The sequence below is a fragment of the Hoplias malabaricus genome, chromosome 18, assembly GCF_029633855.1.
Source record: "Hoplias malabaricus isolate fHopMal1 chromosome 18, fHopMal1.hap1, whole genome shotgun sequence".
NCBI lineage: Eukaryota > Metazoa > Chordata > Actinopteri > Characiformes > Erythrinidae > Hoplias > Hoplias malabaricus.
Window position 1 is genome coordinate 21,107,796 of NC_089817.1, and position 23,251 is coordinate 21,131,046.

Genomic DNA, 23,251 nt, shown 5'->3' on the forward strand with positions numbered 1-23,251 from the left:
AAAACACTGGAAAGCCAGTCATTTATTTTGAGTTGTGAGGCTTTTTAGTTTACAAGCAGCTCTGTAACAAGAGTTACTCTTAGAACAGTCATTACAAATAGTCTTCTACAGCCAACAGCCATTGCTTTTGGCCATAGCACTCTTAGGAATCCCGAGCTTGTGCGCTTAGTTAATACTTGGAATGGAGACTGCCAGGGAACACTAGTTGCTGTAAGCCATTGAGCTTAAGGCTCCGATTGTGAAGATTGTAGCTACAGTCATTTAAACACAAGAGGAGATCAAAACTTTAAAGAAATAAACAAATAAACAATAAATGAATAAAAAATAAACAAACAAATAAAACAAACAAACAAACAAAAAACACTGGAAAGCCAGTCATTTATTTTGAGTTGTGAGGCTTTTTAGTTTACAAGCAGCTCTGTAACAAGAGTTACTCTTAGAACAGTCATTACAAATAGTCTTCTACAGCCAACAGCCATTGCTTTTGGCCATAGCACTCTTAGGAATCCCGATCTTGTGCGCTTAGTTAGTACTTGGAATGGAGACTGCCAGGGAACACTAAGCGCTCTAAGCTTTTTAGCTTAAGGCTCCGATTGTGAAGATTGTAGGTACAGTCATTTATACACAAGAGGAGATCAAAACTTTAAAAAATTAACAAATAAACAATAAATGAATAAAAAATAAACAAACAAATAAAAAAACAAACAAACAAAAACACTGGAAAGCCAGTCATTTATTTTGAGCTGTGAGGCTTTTTAGTTTACAAGCAGCTCTGTAACAAGAGTTACTCTTAGAACAGTCATTACAAATAGTCTTCTACAGCCAACAGCCATTGCTTTTGGCCATAGCACTCTTAGGAATCCCGATCTTGTGCGCTTAGTTAGTACTTGGAATGGAGACTGCCAGGGAACACTAAGCGCTGTAAGCTTTTTAGCTTAAGGCTCCGATTGTGAAGATTGTAGCTACAGTCATTTAAACACAAGAGGAGATCAAAAAATAAATAAATAAATAAACAAATAAACAATAAATGAATAAAAAATAAACAAACAAATAAAAAAACAAACAAACAGAAAACACTGGAAAGCCAGTCATTTATTTTGAGTTGTGAGGCTTTTTAGTTTACAAGCAGCTCTGTAACAAGAGTTACTCTTAGAACAGTCATTACAAATAGTCTTCTACAGCCAACAGCCATTGCTTTTGGCCATAGCACTCTTAGGAATCCCGATCTTGTGCGCTTAGTTAGTACTTGGAATGGAGACTGCCAGGGAACACTAAGCGCTGTAAGCTTTTAAGCTTAAGGCTCCGATTGTGAAGATTGTAGCTACAGTCATTTAAACACAAGAGGAGATCAAAACTTTAAAAAAATAAACAAATAAACAATAAATGAATAAAAAATAAACAAACAAATAAAAAAAAAAAAAAAAAAAAACACTGGAAAGCCAGTCATTTATTTTGAGTTGTGAGGCTTTTTAGTTTACAAGCAGCTCTGTAACAAGAGTTACTCTTAGAACAGTCATTACAAATAGTCTTCTACAGCCAACAGCCATTGCTTTTGGCCATAGCACTCTTAGGAATCCCGATCTTGTGCGCTTAGTTAGTACTTGGAATGGAGACTGCCAGGGAACACTAAGCGCTGTAAGCTTTTAAGCTTAAGGCTCCGATTGTGAAGATTGTAGCTACAGTCATTTAAACACAAGAGGAGATCAAAACTTTAAAAAAATAAACAAATAAACAATAAATGAATAAAAAATAAACAAACAAATAAAAAACAAACAAACAAAAAACACTGGAAAGCCAGTCATTTATTTTGAGTTGTGAGGCTTTTTAGTTTACAAGCAGCTCTGTAACAAGAGTTACTCTTAGAACAGTCATTACAAATAGTCTTCTACAGCCAACAGCCATTGCTTTTGGCCATAGCACTCTTAGGAATCCCGATCTTGTGCGCTTAGTTAGTACTTGGAATGGAGACTGCCAGGGAACACTAAGCGCTGTAAGCTTTTAAGCTTAAGGCTCCGATTGTGAAGATTGTAGCTACAGTCATTTAAACACAAGAGGAGATCAAAGCTTTAAAAAAATAAACAAATAAACAATAAATGAATAAAAAATAAACAAACAAATAAAAAACAAACAAACAAAAAACACTGGAAAGCCAGTCATTTATTTTGAGTTGTGAGGCTTTTTAGTTTACAAGCAGCTCTGTAACAAGAGTTACTCTTAGAACAGTCATTACAAATAGTCTTCTACAGCCAACAGCCATTGCTTTTGGCCATAGCACTCTTAGGAATCCCGATCTTGTGCGCTTAGTTAGTACTTGGAATGGAGACTGCCAGGGAACACTAAGCGCTGTAAGCTTTTAAGCTTAAGGCTCCGATTGTGAAGATTGTAGCTACAGTCATTTAAACACAAGAGGAGATCAAAACTTTAAAAAAATAAACAAATAAACAATAAATGAATAAAAAATAAACAAACAAATAAAAAAACAAACAAACAAAAAACACTGGAAAGCCAGTCATTTATTTTGAGTTGTGAGGCTTTTTAGTTTACAAGCAGCTCTGTAACAAGAGTTACTCTTAGAACAGTCATTACAAATAGTCTTCTACAGCCAACAGCCATTGCTTTTGGCCATAGCACTCTTAGGAATCCCGATCTTGTGCGCTTAGTTAGTACTTGGAATGGAGACTGCCAGGGAACACTAAGCGCTGTAAGCTTTTTAGCTTAAGGCTCCGATTGTGAAGATTGTAGCTACAGTCATTTAAACACAAGAGGAGATCAAAACTTAAAAGAAATAAACAAATAAACAATAAATGAATAAAAAATAAACAAACAAATAAAAAAACAAACAAACAAAAAACACTGGAAAGCCAGTCATTTATTTTGAGTTGTGAGGCTTTTTAGTTTACAAGCAGCTCTGTAACAAGAGTTACTCTTAGAACAGTCATTACAAATAGTCTTCTACAGCCAACAGCCATTGCTTTTGGCCATAGCACTCTTAGGAATCCCGATCTTGTGCGCTTAGTTAGTACTTGGAATGGAGACTGCCAGGGAACACTAGGCGCTGTAAGCTTTTAAGCTTAAGGCTCCGATTGTCAAGATTGTAGCTACAGTCATTTAAACACAAGAGGAGATCAAAAAAAAATAAATAAATAAACAAATAAACAATAAATGAATAAAAAATAAACAAACAAATAAAAAAACAAACAAACAGAAAACACTGGAAAGCCAGTCATTTATTTTGAGTTGTGAGGCTTTTTAGTTTACAAGCAGCTCTGTAACAAGAGTTACTCTTAGAACAGTCATTACAAATAGTCTTCTACAGCCAACAGCCATTGCTTTTGGCCATAGCACTCTTAGGAATCCCGATCTTGTGCGCTTAGTTAGTACTTGGAATGGAGACTGCCAGGGAACACTAAGCGCTGTAAGCTTTTAAGCTTAAGGCTCCGATTGTGAAGATTGTAGCTACAGTCATTTAAACACAAGAGGAGATCAAAACTTTAAAAAAAATAAACAAATAAACAATAAATGAATAAAAAATAAACAAACAAATAAAAAAACAAACAAACAAAAAACACTGGAAAGCCAGTCATTTATTTTGAGTTGTGAGGCTTTTTAGTTTACAAGCAGCTCTGTAACAAGAGTTACTCTTAGAACAGTCATTACAAATAGTCTTCTACAGCCAACAGCCATTGCTTTTGGCCATAGCACTCTTAGGAATCCCGATCTTGTGCGCTTAGTTAGTACTTGGAATGGAGACTGCCAGGGAACACTAAGCGCTGTAAGCTTTTAAGCTTAAGGCTCCGATTGTGAAGATTGTAGCTACAGTCATTTAAACACAAGAGGAGATCAAAGCTTTAAAAAAATAAACAAATAAACAATAAATGAATAAAAAATAAACAAACAAATAAAAAAACAAACAAACAAAAAACACTGGAAAGCCAGTCATTTATTTTGAGTTGTGAGGCTTTTTAGTTTACAAGCAGCTCTGTAACAAGAGTTACTCTTAGAACAGTCATTACAAATAGTCTTCTACAGCCAACAGCCATTGCTTTTGGCCATAGCACTCTTAGGAATCCCGATCTTGTGCGCTTAGTTAGTACTTGGAATGGAGACTGCCAGGGAACACTAAGCGCTGTAAGCTTTTAAGCTTAAGGCTCCGATTGTGAAGATTGTAGCTACAGTCATTTAAACACAAGAGGAGATCAAAACTTTAAAAAAATAAACAAATAAACAATAAATGAATAAAAAATAAACAAACAAATAAAAAAACAAACAAACAAAAAACACTGGAAAGCCAGTCATTTATTTTGAGTTGTGAGGCTTTTTAGTTTACAAGCAGCTCTGTAACAAGAGTTACTCTTAGAACAGTCATTACAAATAGTCTTCTACAGCCAACAGCCATTGCTTTTGGCCATAGCACTCTTAGGAATCCCGATCTTGTGCGCTTAGTTAGTACTTGGAATGGAGACTGCCAGGGAACACTAAGCGCTGTAAGCTTTTTAGCTTAAGGCTCCGATTGTGAAGATTGTAGCTACAGTCATTTAAACACAAGAGGAGATCAAAACTTAAAAGAAATAAACAAATAAACAATAAATGAATAAAAAATAAACAAACAAATAAAAAAACAAACAAACAAAAAACACTGGAAAGCCAGTCATTTATTTTGAGTTGTGAGGCTTTTTAGTTTACAAGCAGCTCTGTAACAAGAGTTACTCTTAGAACAGTCATTACAAATAGTCTTCTACAGCCAACAGCCATTGCTTTTGGCCATAGCACTCTTAGGAATCCCGATCTTGTGCGCTTAGTTAGTACTTGGAATGGAGACTGCCAGGGAACACTAGGCGCTGTAAGCTTTTTAGCTTAAGGCTCCGATTGTGAAGATTGTAGCTACAGTCATTTAAACACAATAAGAGATCAAAACTTAAAAGAAATAAACAAATAAACAAAAAAATTAATAAAAAATAAACAAACAAATAAAAAAACAAACAAACAAAAAACACTGGAAAGCCAGTCATTTATTTTGAGCTGTGAGGCTTTTTAGTTTACAAGCAGCTCTGTAACAAGAGTTACTCTTAGAACAGTCATTACAAATAGTCTTCTACAGCCAACAGCCATTGCTTTTGGCCATAGCACTCTTAGGAATCCCGATCTTGTGCGCTTAGTTAGTACTTGGAATGGAGACTGCCAGGGAACACTAAGCGCTGTAAGCCTTTAAGCTTAAGGCTCCGATTGTGAAGATTGTAGCTGCAGTCATTTAAACACAAGAGGAGATCAAAACTTTAAAAAAATAAACAAATAAACAATAAATGAATAAAAAATAAACAAACAAATAAAAAAACAAACAAACAAAAAACACTGGAAAGCCAGTCATTTATTTTGAGTTGTGAGGCTTTTTAGTTTACAAGCAGCTCTGTAACAAGAGTTACTCTTAGAACAGTCATTACAAATAGTCTTCTACAGCCAACAGCCATTGCTTTTGGCCATAGCACTCTTAGGAATCCCGAGCTTGTGCGCTTAGTTAATACTTGGAATGGAGACTGCCAGGGAACACTAGTTGCTGTAAGCCATTGAGCTTAAGGCTCCGATTGTGAAGATTGTAGCTACAGTCATTTAAACACAAGAGGAGATCAAAACTTTAAAGAAATAAACAAATAAACAATAAATGAATAAAAAATAAACAAACAAATAAAACAAACAAACAAACAAAAAACACTGGAAAGCCAGTCATTTATTTTGAGTTGTGAGGCTTTTTAGTTTACAAGCAGCTCTGTAACAAGAGTTACTCTTAGAACAGTCATTACAAATAGTCTTCTACAGCCAACAGCCATTGCTTTTGGCCATAGCACTCTTAGGAATCCCGATCTTGTGCGCTTAGTTAGTACTTGGAATGGAGACTGCCAGGGAACACTAAGCGCTCTAAGCTTTTTAGCTTAAGGCTCCGATTGTGAAGATTGTAGGTACAGTCATTTATACACAAGAGGAGATCAAAACTTTAAAAAATTAACAAATAAACAATAAATGAATAAAAAATAAACAAACAAATAAAAAAACAAACAAACAAAAACACTGGAAAGCCAGTCATTTATTTTGAGCTGTGAGGCTTTTTAGTTTACAAGCAGCTCTGTAACAAGAGTTACTCTTAGAACAGTCATTACAAATAGTCTTCTACAGCCAACAGCCATTGCTTTTGGCCATAGCACTCTTAGGAATCCCGATCTTGTGCGCTTAGTTAGTACTTGGAATGGAGACTGCCAGGGAACACTAAGCGCTGTAAGCTTTTTAGCTTAAGGCTCCGATTGTGAAGATTGTAGCTACAGTCATTTAAACACAAGAGGAGATCAAAAAATAAATAAATAAATAAACAAATAAACAATAAATGAATAAAAAATAAACAAACAAATAAAAAAACAAACAAACAGAAAACACTGGAAAGCCAGTCATTTATTTTGAGTTGTGAGGCTTTTTAGTTTACAAGCAGCTCTGTAACAAGAGTTACTCTTAGAACAGTCATTACAAATAGTCTTCTACAGCCAACAGCCATTGCTTTTGGCCATAGCACTCTTAGGAATCCCGATCTTGTGCGCTTAGTTAGTACTTGGAATGGAGACTGCCAGGGAACACTAAGCGCTGTAAGCTTTTAAGCTTAAGGCTCCGATTGTGAAGATTGTAGCTACAGTCATTTAAACACAAGAGGAGATCAAAACTTTAAAAAAATAAACAAATAAACAATAAATGAATAAAAAATAAACAAACAAATAAAAAAAAAAAAAAAAAAAACACTGGAAAGCCAGTCATTTATTTTGAGTTGTGAGGCTTTTTAGTTTACAAGCAGCTCTGTAACAAGAGTTACTCTTAGAACAGTCATTACAAATAGTCTTCTACAGCCAACAGCCATTGCTTTTGGCCATAGCACTCTTAGGAATCCCGATCTTGTGCGCTTAGTTAGTACTTGGAATGGAGACTGCCAGGGAACACTAAGCGCTGTAAGCTTTTAAGCTTAAGGCTCCGATTGTGAAGATTGTAGCTACAGTCATTTAAACACAAGAGGAGATCAAAACTTTAAAAAAATAAACAAATAAACAATAAATGAATAAAAAATAAACAAACAAATAAAAAAACAAACCAACAAAAAACACTGGAAAGCCAGTCATTTATTTTGAGTTGTGAGGCTTTTTAGTTTACAAGCAGCTCTGTAACAAGAGTTACTCTTAGAACAGTCATTACAAATAGTCTTCTACAGCCAACAGCCATTGCTTTTGGCCATAGCACTCTTAGGAATCCCGATCTTGTGCGCTTAGTTAGTACTTGGAATGGAGACTGCCAGGGAACACTAAGCGCTGTAAGCTTTTTAGCTTAAGGCTCCGATTGTGAAGATTGTAGCTACAGTCATTTAAACACAAGAGGAGATCAAAACTTAAAAGAAATAAACAAATAAACAATAAATGAATAAAAAATAAACAAACAAATAAAAAAACAAACAAACAAAAAACACTGGAAAGCCAGTCATTTATTTTGAGTTGTGAGGCTTTTTAGTTTACAAGCAGCTCTGTAACAAGAGTTACTCTTAGAACAGTCATTACAAATAGTCTTCTACAGCCAACAGCCATTGCTTTTGGCCATAGCACTCTTAGGAATCCCGATCTTGTGCGCTTAGTTAGTACTTGGAATGGAGACTGCCAGGGAACACTAAGCGCTGTAAGCTTTTAAGCTTAAGGCTCCGATTGTGAAGATTGTAGCTACAGTCATTTAAACACAAGAGGAGATCAAAACTTTAAAAAAATAAACAAATAAACAATAAATGAATAAAAAATAAACAAACAAATAAAAAAACAAACAAACAAAAAACACTGGAAAGCCAGTCATTTATTTTGAGTTGTGAGGCTTTTTAGTTTACAAGCAGCTCTGTAACAAGAGTTACTCTTAGAACAGTCATTACAAATAGTCTTCTACAGCCAACAGCCATTGCTTTTGGCCATAGCACTCTTAGGAATCCCGATCTTGTGCGCTTAGTTAGTACTTGGAATGGAGACTGCCAGGGAACACTAAGCGCTGTAAGCTTTTTAGCTTAAGGCTCCGATTGTGAAGATTGTAGCTACAGTCATTTAAACACAAGAGGAGATCAAAACTTAAAAGAAATAAACAAATAAACAATAAATGAATAAAAAATAAACAAACAAATAAAAAAACAAACAAACAAAAAACACTGGAAAGCCAGTCATTTATTTTGAGTTGTGAGGCTTTTTAGTTTACAAGCAGCTCTGTAACAAGAGTTACTCTTAGAACAGTCATTACAAATAGTCTTCTACAGCCAACAGCCATTGCTTTTGGCCATAGCACTCTTAGGAATCCCGATCTTGTGCGCTTAGTTAGTACTTGGAATGGAGACTGCCAGGGAACACTAGGCGCTGTAAGCTTTTAAGCTTAAGGCTCCGATTGTCAAGATTGTAGCTACAGTCATTTAAACACAAGAGGAGATCAAAAAAAAATAAATAAATAAACAAATAAACAATAAATGAATAAAAAATAAACAAACAAATAAAAAAACAAACAAACAGAAAACACTGGAAAGCCAGTCATTTATTTTGAGTTGTGAGGCTTTTTAGTTTACAAGCAGCTCTGTAACAAGAGTTACTCTTAGAACAGTCATTACAAATAGTCTTCTACAGCCAACAGCCATTGCTTTTGGCCATAGCACTCTTAGGAATCCCGATCTTGTGCGCTTAGTTAGTACTTGGAATGGAGACTGCCAGGGAACACTAAGCGCTGTAAGCTTTTAAGCTTAAGGCTCCGATTGTGAAGATTGTAGCTACAGTCATTTAAACACAAGAGGAGATCAAAACTTTAAAAAAATAAACAAATAAACAATAAATGAATAAAAAATAAACAAACAAATAAAAAAACAAACAAACAAAAAACACTGGAAAGCCAGTCATTTATTTTGAGTTGTGAGGCTTTTTAGTTTACAAGCAGCTCTGTAACAAGAGTTACTCTTAGAACAGTCATTACAAATAGTCTTCTACAGCCAACAGCCATTGCTTTTGGCCATAGCACTCTTAGGAATCCCGATCTTGTGCGCTTAGTTAGTACTTGGAATGGAGACTGCCAGGGAACACTAAGCGCTGTAAGCTTTTAAGCTTAAGGCTCCGATTGTGAAGATTGTAGCTACAGTCATTTAAACACAAGAGGAGATCAAAGCTTTAAAAAAATAAACAAATAAACAATAAATGAATAAAAAATAAACAAACAAATAAAAAAACAAACAAACAAAAAACACTGGAAAGCCAGTCATTTATTTTGAGTTGTGAGGCTTTTTAGTTTACAAGCAGCTCTGTAACAAGAGTTACTCTTAGAACAGTCATTACAAATAGTCTTCTACAGCCAACAGCCATTGCTTTTGGCCATAGCACTCTTAGGAATCCCGATCTTGTGCGCTTAGTTAGTACTTGGAATGGAGACTGCCAGGGAACACTAAGCGCTGTAAGCTTTTAAGCTTAAGGCTCCGATTGTGAAGATTGTAGCTACAGTCATTTAAACACAAGAGGAGATCAAAACTTTAAAAAAATAAACAAATAAACAATAAGTGAATAAAAAATAAACAAACAAATAAAAAACAAACAAACAAAAAACACTGGAAAGCCAGTCATTTATTTTGAGTTGTGAGGCTTTTTAGTTTACAAGCAGCTCTGTAACAAGAGTTACTCTTAGAACAGTCATTACAAATAGTCTTCTACAGCCAACAGCCATTGCTTTTGGCCATAGCACTCTTAGGAATCCCGATCTTGTGCGCTTAGTTAGTACTTGGAATGGAGACTGCCAGGGAACACTAGGCGCTGTAAGCTTTTAAGCTTAAAGCTCCGATTGTGAAGATTGTAGCTACAGTCATTTAAACACAAGAGGAGATCAAAACTTTAAAAAATCAACAAATAAACAATAAATGAATAAAAAATAAACAAACAAATAAAAAAACAAACAAACAAAAAACACTGGAAAGCCAGTCATTTATTTTGAGTTGTGAGGCTTTTTAGTTTACAAGCAGCTCTGTAACAAGAGTTACTCTTAGAACAGTCATTACAAATAGTCTTCTACAGCCAACAGCCATTGCTTTTGGCCATAGCACTCTTAGGAATCCCGATCTTGTGCGCTTAGTTAGTACTTGGAATGGAGACTGCCAGGGAACACTAAGCGCTGTAAGCTTTTTAGCTTAAGGCTCCGATTGTGAAGATTGTAGCTACAGTCATTTAAACACAAGAGGAGATCAAAAATTTAAAAAAAATAAACAAATAAACAATAAATGAATAAAAAATAAACAAACAAATAAAAAAACAAACAAACAGAAAACACTGGAAAGCCAGTCATTTATTTTGAGTTGTGAGGCTTTTTAGTTTACAAGCAGCTCTGTAACAAGAGTTACTCTTAGAACAGTCATTACAAATAGTCTTCTACAGCCAACAGCCATTGCTTTTGGCCATAGCACTCTTAGGAATCCCGATCTTGTGCGCTTAGTTAGTACTTGGAATGGAGACTGCCAGGGAACACTAGGCGCTGTAAGCTTTTAAGCTTAAGGCTCCGATTGTCAAGATTGTAGCTACAGTCATTTAAACACAAGAGGAGATCAAAAAAAAAAATAAATAAATAAACAAATAAACAATAAATGAATAAAAAATAAACAAACAAATAAAAAAACAAACAAACAGAAAACACTGGAAAGCCAGTCATTTATTTTGAGTTGTGAGGCTTTTTAGTTTACAAGCAGCTCTGTAACAAGAGTTACTCTTAGAACAGTCATTACAAATAGTCTTCTACAGCCAACAGCCATTGCTTTTGGCCATAGCACTCTTAGGAATCCCGATCTTGTGCGCTTAGTTAGTACTTGGAATGGAGACTGCCAGGGAACTCTAAGCGCTGTAAGCTTTTAAGCTTAAGGCTCCGATTGTGAAGATTGTAGCTACAGTCATTTAAACACAAGAGGAGATCAAAACTTTAAAAAAAATAAATGAATAAAAAATAAACAAACAAATAAAAAAACAAACAAACAAAAAACACTGGAAAGCCAGTCATTTATTTTGAGTTGTGAGGCTTTTTAGTTTACAAGCAGCTCTGTAACAAGAGTTACTCTTAGAACAGTCATTACAAATAGTCTTCTACAGCCAACAGCCATTGCTTTTGGCCATAGCACTCTTAGGAATCCCGATCTTGTGCGCTTAGTTAGTACTTGGAATGGAGACTGCCAGGGAACACTAAGCGCTGTAGGCTTTTAAGCTTAAGGCTCCGATTGTGAAGATTGTAGCTACAGTCATTTAAACACAAGAGGAGATCAAAACTTTAAAAAAATAAACAAATAAACAATAAATGAATAAAAAATAAACAAACAAATAAAAAAACAAACAAACAAAAAACACTGGAAAGCCAGTCATTTATTTTGAGTTGTGAGGCTTTTTAGTTTACAAGCAGCTCTGTAACAAGAGTTACTCTTAGAACAGTCATTACAAATAGTCTTCTACAGCCAACAGCCATTGCTTTTGGCCATAGCACTCTTAGGAATCCCGATCTTGTGCGCTTAGTTAGTACTTGGAATGGAGACTGCCAGGGAACACTAAGCGCTGTAAGCTTTTTAGCTTAAGGCTCCGATTGTGAAGATTGTAGCTACAGTCATTTAAACACAAGAGGAGATCAAAACTTAAAAGAAATAAACAAATAAACAATAAATGAATAAAAAATAAACAAACAAATAAAAAAACAAACAAACAAAAAACACTGGAAAGCCAGTCATTTATTTTGAGTTGTGAGGCTTTTTAGTTTACAAGCAGCTCTGTAACAAGAGTTACTCTTAGAACAGTCATTACAAATAGTCTTCTACAGCCAACAGCCATTGCTTTTGGCCATAGCACTCTTAGGAATCCCGATCTTGTGCGCTTAGTTAGTACTTGGAATGGAGACTGCCAGGGAACACTAAGCGCTGTAGGCTTTTAAGCTTAAGGCTCCGATTGTGAAGATTGTAGCTACAGTCATTTAAACACAAGAGGAGATCAAAACTTTAAAAAAATAAACAAATAAACAATAAATGAATAAAAAATAAACAAACAAATAAAAAAACAAACAAACAAAAAACACTGGAAAGCCAGTCATTTATTTTGAGTTGTGAGGCTTTTTAGTTTACAAGCAGCTCTGTAACAAGAGTTACTCTTAGAACAGTCATTACAAATAGTCTTCTACAGCCAACAGCCATTGCTTTTGGCCATAGCACTCTTAGGAATCCCGATCTTGTGCGCTTAGTTAGTACTTGGAATGGAGACTGCCAGGGAACACTAAGCGCTGTAAGCTTTTTAGCTTAAGGCTCCGATTGTGAAGATTGTAGCTACAGTCATTTAAACACAAGAGGAGATCAAAACTTAAAAGAAATAAACAAATAAACAATAAATGAATAAAAAATAAACAAACAAATAAAAAAACAAACAAACAAAAAACACTGGAAAGCCAGTCATTTATTTTGAGTTGTGAGGCTTTTTAGTTTACAAGCAGCTCTGTAACAAGAGTTACTCTTAGAACAGTCATTACAAATAGTCTTCTACAGCCAACAGCCATTGCTTTTGGCCATAGCACTCTTAGGAATCCCGATCTTGTGCGCTTAGTTAGTACTTGGAATGGAGACTGCCAGGGAACACTAGGCGCTGTAAGCTTTTAAGCTTAAGGCTCCGATTGTGAAGATTGTAGCTACAGTCATTTAAACACAAGAGGAGATCAAAACTTTAAAAAATCAACAAATAAACAATAAATGAATAAAAAATAAACAAACAAATAAAAAAACAAACAAACAAAAAACACTGGAAAGCCAGTCATTTATTTTGAGTTGTGAGGCCTTTTAGTTTACAAGCAGCTCTGTAACAAGAGTTACTCTTAGAACAGTCATTACAAATAGTCTTCTACAGCCAACAGCCATTGCTTTTGGCCATAGCACTCTTAGGAATCCCGATCTTGTGCGCTTAGTTAGTACTTGGAATGGAGACTGCCAGGGAACACTAAGCGCTGTAAGCTTTTAAGCTTAAGGCTCCGATTGTGAAGATTGTAGCTACAGTCATTTAAACACAAGAGGAGATCAAAAATTTAAAAAAAATAAACAAATAAACAATAAATGAATAAAAAATAAACAAACAAATAAAAAAACAAACAAACAGAAAACACTGGAAAGCCAGTCATTTATTTTGAGTTGTGAGGCTTTTTAGTTTACAAGCAGCTCTGTAACAAGAGTTACTCTTAGAACAGTCATTACAAATAGTCTTCTACAGCCAACAGCCATTGCTTTTGGCCATAGCACTCTTAGGAATCCCGATCTTGTGCGCTTAGTTAGTACTTGGAATGGAGACTGCCAGGGAACACTAGGCGCTGTAAGCTTTTAAGCTTAAGGCTCCGATTGTCAAGATTGTAGCTACAGTCATTTAAACACAAGAGGAGATCAAAAATAAAAAAATAAAAATAAACAAATAAACAATAAATGAATAAAAAATAAACAAATAAACAATAAATGAATAAAAAATAAACAAACAAATAAAAAAACAAACAAACAGAAAACACTGGAAAGCCAGTCATTTATTTTGAGTTGTGAGGCTTTTTAGTTTACAAGCAGCTCTGTAACAAGAGTTACTCTTAGAACAGTCATTACAAATAGTCTTCTACAGCCAACAGCCATTGCTTTTGGCCATAGCACTCTTAGGAATCCCGATCTTGTGCGCTTAGTTAGTACTTGGAATGGAGACTGCCAGGGAACACTAGGCGCTGTAGGCTTTTAAGCTTAAGGCTCCGATTGTGAAGATTGTAGCTACAGTCATTTAAACACAAGAGGAGATCAAAACTTTAAAAAAATAAACAAATAAACAATAAATGAATAAAAAATAAACAAACAAATAAAAAAACAAACAAACAAAAAACACTGGAAAGCCAGTCATTTATTTTGAGTTGTGAGGCTTTTTAGTTTACAAGCAGCTCTGTAACAAGAGTTACTCTTAGAACAGTCATTACAAATAGTCTTCTACAGCCAACAGCCATTGCTTTTGGCCATAGCACTCTTAGGAATCCCGATCTTGTGCGCTTAGTTAGTACTTGGAATGGAGACTGCCAGGGAACACTAAGCGCTGTAAGCTTTTTAGCTTAAGGCTCCGATTGTGAAGATTGTAGCTACAGTCATTTAAACACAAGAGGAGATCAAAACTTAAAAGAAATAAACAAATAAACAATAAATGAATAAAAAATAAACAAACAAATAAAAAAACAAACAAACAAAAAACACTGGAAAGCCAGTCATTTATTTTGAGTTGTGAGGCTTTTTAGTTTACAAGCAGCTCTGTAACAAGAGTTACTCTTAGAACAGTCATTACAAATAGTCTTCTACAGCCAACAGCCATTGCTTTTGGCCATAGCACTCTTAGGAATCCCGATCTTGTGCGCTTAGTTAGTACTTGGAATGGAGACTGCCAGGGAACACTAAGCGCTGTAGGCTTTTAAGCTTAAGGCTCCGATTGTGAAGATTGTAGCTACAGTCATTTAAACACAAGAGGAGATCAAAACTTTAAAAAAATAAACAAATAAACAATAAATGAATAAAAAATAAACAAACAAATAAAAAAACAAACAAACAAAAAACACTGGAAAGCCAGTCATTTATTTTGAGTTGTGAGGCTTTTTAGTTTACAAGCAGCTCTGTAACAAGAGTTACTCTTAGAACAGTCATTACAAATAGTCTTCTACAGCCAACAGCCATTGCTTTTGGCCATAGCACTCTTAGGAATCCCGATCTTGTGCGCTTAGTTAGTACTTGGAATGGAGACTGCCAGGGAACACTAAGCGCTGTAAGCTTTTTAGCTTAAGGCTCCGATTGTGAAGATTGTAGCTACAGTCATTTAAACACAAGAGGAGATCAAAACTTAAAAGAAATAAACAAATAAACAATAAATGAATAAAAAATAAACAAACAAATAAAAAAACAAACAAACAAAAAACACTGGAAAGCCAGTCATTTATTTTGAGTTGTGAGGCTTTTTAGTTTACAAGCAGCTCTGTAACAAGAGTTACTCTTAGAACAGTCATTACAAATAGTCTTCTACAGCCAACAGCCATTGCTTTTGGCCATAGCACTCTTAGGAATCCCGATCTTGTGCGCTTAGTTAGTACTTGGAATGGAGACTGCCAGGGAACACTAGGCGCTGTAAGCTTTTAAGCTTAAGGCTCCGATTGTGAAGATTGTAGCTACAGTCATTTAAACACAAGAGGAGATCAAAACTTTAAAAAATCAACAAATAAACAATAAATGAATAAAAAATAAACAAACAAATAAAAAAACAAACAAACAAAAAACACTGGAAAGCCAGTCATTTATTTTGAGTTGTGAGGCTTTTTAGTTTACAAGCAGCTCTGTAACAAGAGTTACTCTTAGAACAGTCATTACAAATAGTCTTCTACAGCCAACAGCCATTGCTTTTGGCCATAGCACTCTTAGGAATCCCGATCTTGTGCGCTTAGTTAGTACTTGGAATGGAGACTGCCAGGGAACACTAAGCGCTGTAAGCTTTTAAGCTTAAGGCTCCGATTGTGAAGATTGTAGCTACAGTCATTTAAACACAAGAGGAGATCAAAACTTTAAAAAAAATAAACAAATAAACAATAAATGAATAAAAAATAAACAAACAAATAAAAAAACAAACAAACAAAAAACACTGGAAAGCCAGTCATTTATTTTGAGTTGTGAGGCTTTTTAGTTTACAAGCAGCTCTGTAACAAGAGTTACTCTTAGAACAGTCATTACAAATAGTCTTCTACAGCCAACAGCCATTGCTTTTGGCCATAGCACTCTTAGGAATCCCGATCTTGTGCGCTTAGTTAGTACTTGGAATGGAGACTGCCAGGGAACACTAAGCGCTGTAAGCTTTTAAGCTTAAGGCTCCGATTGTGAAGATTGTAGCTACAGTCATTTAAACACAAGAGGAGATCAAAACTTTAAAAAAATAAACAAATAAACAATAAATGAATAAAAAATAAACAAACAAATAAAAAAACAAACCAACAAAAAACACTGGAAAGCCAGTCATTTATTTTGAGTTGTGAGGCTTTTTAGTTTACAAGCAGCTCTGTAACAAGAGTTACTCTTAGAACAGTCATTACAAATAGTCTTCTACAGCCAACAGCCATTGCTTTTGGCCATAGCACTCTTAGGAATCCCGATCTTGTGCGCTTAGTTAGTACTTGGAATGGAGACTGCCAGGGAACACTAAGCGCTGTAAGCTTTTTAGCTTAAGGCTCCGATTGTGAAGATTGTAGCTACAGTCATTTAAACACAAGAGGAGATCAAAACTTAAAAGAAATAAACAAATAAACAATAAATGAATAAAAAATAAACAAACAAATAAAAAAACAAACCAACAAAAAACACTGGAAAGCCAGTCATTTATTTTGAGTTGTGAGGCTTTTTAGTTTACAAGCAGCTCTGTAACAAGAGTTACTCTTAGAACAGTCATTACAAATAGTCTTCTACAGCCAACAGCCATTGCTTTTGGCCATAGCACTCTTAGGAATCCCGATCTTGTGCGCTTAGTTAGTACTTGGAATGGAGACTGCCAGGGAACACTAGGCGCTGTAAGCTTTTAAGCTTAAGGCTCCGATTGTGAAGATTGTAGCTACAGTCATTTAAACACAAGAGGAGATCAAAACTTTAAAAAATCAACAAATAAACAATAAATGAATAAAAAATAAACAAACAAATAAAAAAACAAACAAACAAAAAACACTGGAAAGCCAGTCATTTATTTTGAGTTGTGAGGCTTTTTAGTTTACAAGCAGCTCTGTAACAAGAGTTACTCTTAGAACAGTCATTACAAATAGTCTTCTACAGCCAACAGCCATTGCTTTTGGCCATAGCACTCTTAGGAATCCCGATCTTGTGCGCTTAGTTAGTACTTGGAATGGAGACTGCCAGGGAACACTAAGCGCTGTAAACTTTTTAGCTTAAGGCTCCGATTGTGAAGATTGTAGCTACAGTCATTTAAACACAAGAGGAGATCAAAAATTTAAAAAAAATAAACAAATAAACAATAAATGAATAAAAAATAAACAAACAAATAAAAAAACAAACAAACAGAAAAAACTGGAAAGCCAGTCATTTATTTTGAGTTGTGAGGCTTTTTAGTTTACAAGCAGCTCTGTAACAAGAGTTACTCTTAGAACAGTCATTACAAATAGTCTTCTACAGCCAACAGCCATTGCTTTTGGCCATAGCACTCTTAGGAATCCCGATCTTGTGCGCTTAGTTAGTACTTGGAATGGAGACTGCCAGGGAACACTAGGCGCTGTAAGCTTTTAAGCTTAAGGCTCCGATTGTCAAGATTGTAGCTACAGTCATTTAAACACAAGAGGAGATCAAAAAAAATAAATAAATAAATAAACAAATAAACAATAAATGAATAAAAAATAAACAAACAAATAAAAAAACAAACAAACAGAAAACACTGGAAAGCCAGTCATTTATTTTGAGTTGTGAGGCTTTTTAGTTTACAAGCAGCTCTGTAACAAGAGTTACTCTTAGAACAGTCATTACAAATAGTCTTCTACAGCCAACAGCCATTGCTTTTGGCCATAGCACTCTTAGGAATCCCGATCTTGTGCGCTTAGTTAGTACTTGGAATGGAGACTGCCAGGGAACACTAGGCGCTGTAAGCTTTTTAGCTTAAGGCTCCGATTGTGAAGATTGTAGCTACAGTCATTTAAACACAAGAGGAGATCAAAACTTAAAAGAAATAAACAAATAAACAAAAAAATTAATAAAAAATAAACAAACAAATAAAAAAACAAACAAACAAAAAACACTGGAAAGCCAGTCATTTATTTTGAGTTGTGAGGCTTTTTAGTTTACAAGCAGCTCTGTAACAAGAGTTACTCTTAGAACAGTCATTACAAATAGTCTTCTACAGCCAACAGCCATTGCTTTTGGCCATAGCACTCTTAGGAATCCCGATCTTGTGCGCTTAGTTAGTACTTGGAATGGAGACTGCCAGGGAACACTAAGCGCTGTAAGCTTATAAGCTTAAGGCTCCGATTGTGAAGATTGTAGCTACAGTCATTTAAACACAAGAGGAGATCAAAACTTTAAAAAAATAAACAAATAAACAATAAATGAATAAAAAATAAACAAACAAATAAAAAAACAAGCAAACAAAAAACACTGGAAAGCCAGTCATTTATTTTGAGTTGTGAGGCTTTTTAGTTTACAAGCAGCTCTGTAACAAGAGTTACTCTTAGAACAGTCATTACAAATAGTCTTCTACAGCCAACAGCCATTGCTTTTGGCCATAGCACTCTTAGGAATCCCGATCTTGTGCGCTTAGTTAGTACTTGGAATGGAGACTGCCAGGGAACACTAAGCGCTCTAAGCTTTTTAGCTTAAGGCTCCGATTGTGAAGATTGTAGGTACAGTCATTTATACACAAGAGGAGATCAAAACTTTAAAAAATAAACAAATAAACAATAAATGAATAAAAAATAAACAAACAAATAAAAAAACAAACAAACAAAAAACACTGGAAAGCCAGTCATTTATTTTGAGTTGTGAGGCTTTTTAGTTTACAAGCAGCTCTGTAACAAGAGTTACTCTTAGAACAGTCATTACAAATAGTCTTCTACAGCCAACAGCCATTGCTTTTGGCCATAGCACTCTTAGGAATCCCGATCTTGTGCGCTTAGTTAGTACTTGGAATGGAGACTGCCAGGGAACACTAAGCGCTGTAAACTTTTTAGCTTAAGGCTCCGATTGTGAAGATTGTAGCTACAGTCATTTAAACACAAGAGGAGATCAAAAATTTAAAAAAAATAAACAAATAAACAATAAATGAATAAAAAATAAACAAACAAATAAAAAAACAAACAAACAGAAAAAACTGGAAAGCCAGTCATTTATTTTGAGTTGTGAGGCTTTTTAGTTTACAAGCAGCTCTGTAACAAGAGTTACTCTTAGAACAGTCATTACAAATAGTCTTCTACAGCCAACAGCCATTGCTTTTGGCCATAGCACTCTTAGGAATCCCGATCTTGTGCGCTTAGTTAGTACTTGGAATGGAGACTGCCAGGGAACACTAGGCGCTGTAAGCTTTTAAGCTTAAGGCTCCGATTGTCAAGATTGTAGCTACAGTCATTTAAACACAAGAGGAGATCAAAAAAAAAAAATAAATAAATAAACAAATAAACAATAAATGAATAAAAAATAAACAAACAAATAAAAAAACAAACAAACAGAAAACACTGGAAAGCCAGTCATTTATTTTGAGTTGTGAAGCTTTTTAGTTTACAAGCAGCTCTGTAACAAGAGTTACTCTTAGAACAGTCATTACAAATAGTCTTCTACAGCCAACAGCCATTGCTTTTGGCCATAGCACTCTTAGGAATCCCGATCTTGTGCGCTTAGTTAGTACTTGGAATGGAGACTGCCAGGGAACACTAGGCGCTGTAAGCTTTTTAGCTTAAGGCTCCGATTGTGAAGATTGTAGCTACAGTCATTTAAACACAAGAGGAGATCAAAACTTAAAAGAAATAAACAAATAAACAAAAAAATTAATAAAAAATAAACAAACAAATAAAAAAACAAACAAACAAAAAACACTGGAAAGCCAGTCATTTATTTTGAGTTGTGAGGCTTTTTAGTTTACAAGCAGCTCTGTAACAAGAGTTACTCTTAGAACAGTCATTACAAATAGTCTTCTACAGCCAACAGCCATTGCTTTTGGCCATAGCACTCTTAGGAATCCCGATCTTGTGCGCTTAGTTAGTACTTGGAATGGAGACTGCCAGGGAACACTAAGCGCTGTAAGCTTATAAGCTTAAGGCTCCGATTGTGAAGATTGTAGCTACAGTCATTTAAACACAAGAGGAGATCAAAACTTTAAAAAAATAAACAAATAAACAATAAATGAATAAAAAATAAACAAACAAATAAAAAAACAAGCAAACAAAAAACACTGGAAAGCCAGTCATTTATTTTGAGTTGTGAGGCTTTTTAGTTTACAAGCAGCTCTGTAACAAGAGTTACTCTTAGAACAGTCATTACAAATAGTCTTCTACAGCCAACAGCCATTGCTTTTGGCCATAGCACTCTTAGGAATCCCGATCTTGTGCGCTTAGTTAGTACTTGGAATGGAGACTGCCAGGGAACACTAAGCGCTCTAAGCTTTTTAGCTTAAGGCTCCGATTGTGAAGATTGTAGGTACAGTCATTTATACACAAGAGGAGATCAAAACTTTAAAAAATAAACAAATAAACAATAAATGAATAAAAAATAAACAAACAAATAAAAAAAACAAACAAACAAAAACACTGGAAAGCCAGTCATTTATTTTGAGCTGTGAGGCTTTTTAGTTTACAAGCAGCTCTGTAACAAGAGTTACTCTTAGAACAGTCATTACAAATAGTCTTCTACAGCCAACAGCCATTGCTTTTGGCCATAGCACTCTTAGGAATCCCGATCTTGTGCGCTTAGTTAGTACTTGGAATGGAGACTGCCAGGGAACACTAAGCGCTGTAAGCTTTTTAGCTTAAGGCTCCGATTGTGAAGATTGTAGCTACAGTCATTTAAACACAAGAGGAGATCAAAACTTTAAAAAAATAAACAAATAAACAATAAATGAATAAAAAATAAACAAACAAATAAAAAAACAAACAAACAAAAAACACTGGAAAGCCAGTCATTTATTTTGAGTTGTGAGGCTTTTTAGTTTACAAGCAGCTCTGTAACAAGAGTTACTCTTAGAACAGTCATTACAAATAGTCTTCTACAGCCAACAGCCATTGCTTTTGGCCATAGCACTCTTAGGAATCCCGATCTTGTGCGCTTAGTTAGTACTTGGAATGGAGACTGCCAGGGAACACTAAGCGCTGTAAGCTTTTAAGCTTAAGGCTCCGATTGTGAAGATTGTAGCTACAGTCATTTAAACACAAGAGGAGATCAAAACTTTAAAAAAATAAACAAATAAACAATAAATGAATAAAAAATAAACAAACAAATAAAAAAACAAACAAACAAAAAACACTGGAAAGCCAGTCATTTATTTTGAGTTGTGAGGCTTTTTAGTTTACAAGCAGCTCTGTAACAAGAGTTACTCTTAGAACAGTCATTACAAATAGTCTTCTACAGCCAACAGCCATTGCTTTTGGCCATAGCACTCTTAGGAATCCCGATCTTGTGCGCTTAGTTAGTACTTGGAATGGAGACTGCCAGGGAACACTAAGCGCTGTAAGCTTTTTAGCTTAAGGCTCCGATTGTGAAGATTGTAGCTACAGTCATTTAAACACAAGAGGAGATCAAAACTTAAAAGAAATAAACAAATAAACAATAAATGAATAAAAAATAAACAAACAAATAAAAAAAACAAACAAACAAAAAACACTGGAAAGCCAGTCATTTATTTTGAGTTGTGAGGCTTTTTAGTTTACAAGCAGCTCTGTAACAAGAGTTACTCTTAGAACAGTCATTACAAATAGTCTTCTACAGCCAACAGCCATTGCTTTTGGCCATAGCACTCTTAGGAATCCCGATCTTGTGCGCTTAGTTAGTACTTGGAATGGAGACTGCCAGGGAACACTAAGCGCTGTAAGCTTTTTAGCTTAAGGCTCCGATTGTGAAGATTGTAGCTACAGTCATTTAAACACAAGAGGAGATCAAAACTTAAAAGAAATAAACAAATAAACAATAAATGAATAAAAAATAAACAAACAAATAAAAAAACAAACAAACAAAAAACACTGGAAAGCCAGTCATTTATTTTGAGTTGTGAGGCTTTTTAGTTTACAAGCAGCTCTGTAACAAGAGTTACTCTTAGAACAGTCATTACAAATAGTCTTCTACAGCCAACAGCCATTGCTTTTGGCCATAGCACTCTTAGGAATCCCGATCTTGTGCGCTTAGTTAGTACTTGGAATGGAGACTGCCAGGGAACACTAGGCGCTGTAAGCTTTTAAGCTTAAGGCTCCGATTGTGAAGATTGTAGCTACAGTCATTTAAACACAAGAGGAGATCAAAACTTTAAAAAAATCAACAAATAAACAATAAATGAATAAAAAATAAACAAACAAATAAAAAAACAAACAAACAAAAAACACTGGAAAGCCAGTCATTTATTTTGAGTTGTGAGGCTTTTTAGTTTTCAAGCAGCTCTGTAACAAGAGTTACTCTTAGAACAGTCATTACAAATAGTCTTCTACAGCCAACAGCCATTGCTTTTGGCCATAGCACTCTTAGGAATCCCGATCTTGTGCGCTTAGTTAGTACTTGGAATGGAGACTGCCAGGGAACACTAGGCGCTGTAAGCTTTTAAGCTTAAGGTTCCGATTGTGAAGATTGTAGCTACAGTCATTTAAACACAAGAGGAGATCAAAACTTTAAAAAATCAACAAATAAACAATAAATGAATAAAAATAAACAAACAAATAAAAAAACAAACAAACAAAAAACACTGGAAAGCCAGTCATTTATTTTGAGTTGTGAGGCTTTTTAGTTTACAAGCAGCTCTGTAACAAGAGTTACTCTTAGAACAGTCATTACAAATAGTCTTCTACAGCCAACAGCCATTGCTTTTGGCCATAGCACTCTTAGGAATCCCGATCTTGTGCGCTTAGTTAGTACTTGGAATGGAGACTGCCAGGGAACACTAAGCGCTGTAAGCTTTTTAGCTTAAGGCTCCGATTGTGAAGATTGTAGCTACAGTCATTTAAACACAAGAGGAGATCAAAACTTAAAAAAATCAACAAATAAACAATAAATGAATAAAAAATAAACAAACAAATAAAAAAACAAACAAACAAAAAACACTGGAAAGCCAGTCATTTATTTTGAGTTGTGAGGCTTTTTAGTTTACAAGCAGCTCTGTAACAAGAGTTACTCTTAGAACAGTCATTACAAATAGTCTTCTACAGCCAACAGCCATTGCTTTTGGCCATAGCACTCTTAGGAATCCCGATCTTGTGCGCTTAGTTAGTACTTGGAATGGAGACTGCCAGGGAACACTAAGCGCTGTAAACTTTTTAGCTTAAGGCTCCGATTGTGAAGATTGTAGCTACAGTCATTTAAACACAAGAGGAGATCAAAAATTAAAAAAAAATAAACAAATAAACAATAAATGAATAAAAAATAAACAAACAAATAAAAAAACAAACAAACAGAAAAAACTGGAAAGCCAGTCATTTATTTTGAGTTGTGAGGCTTTTTAGTTTACAAGCAGCTCTGTAACAAGAG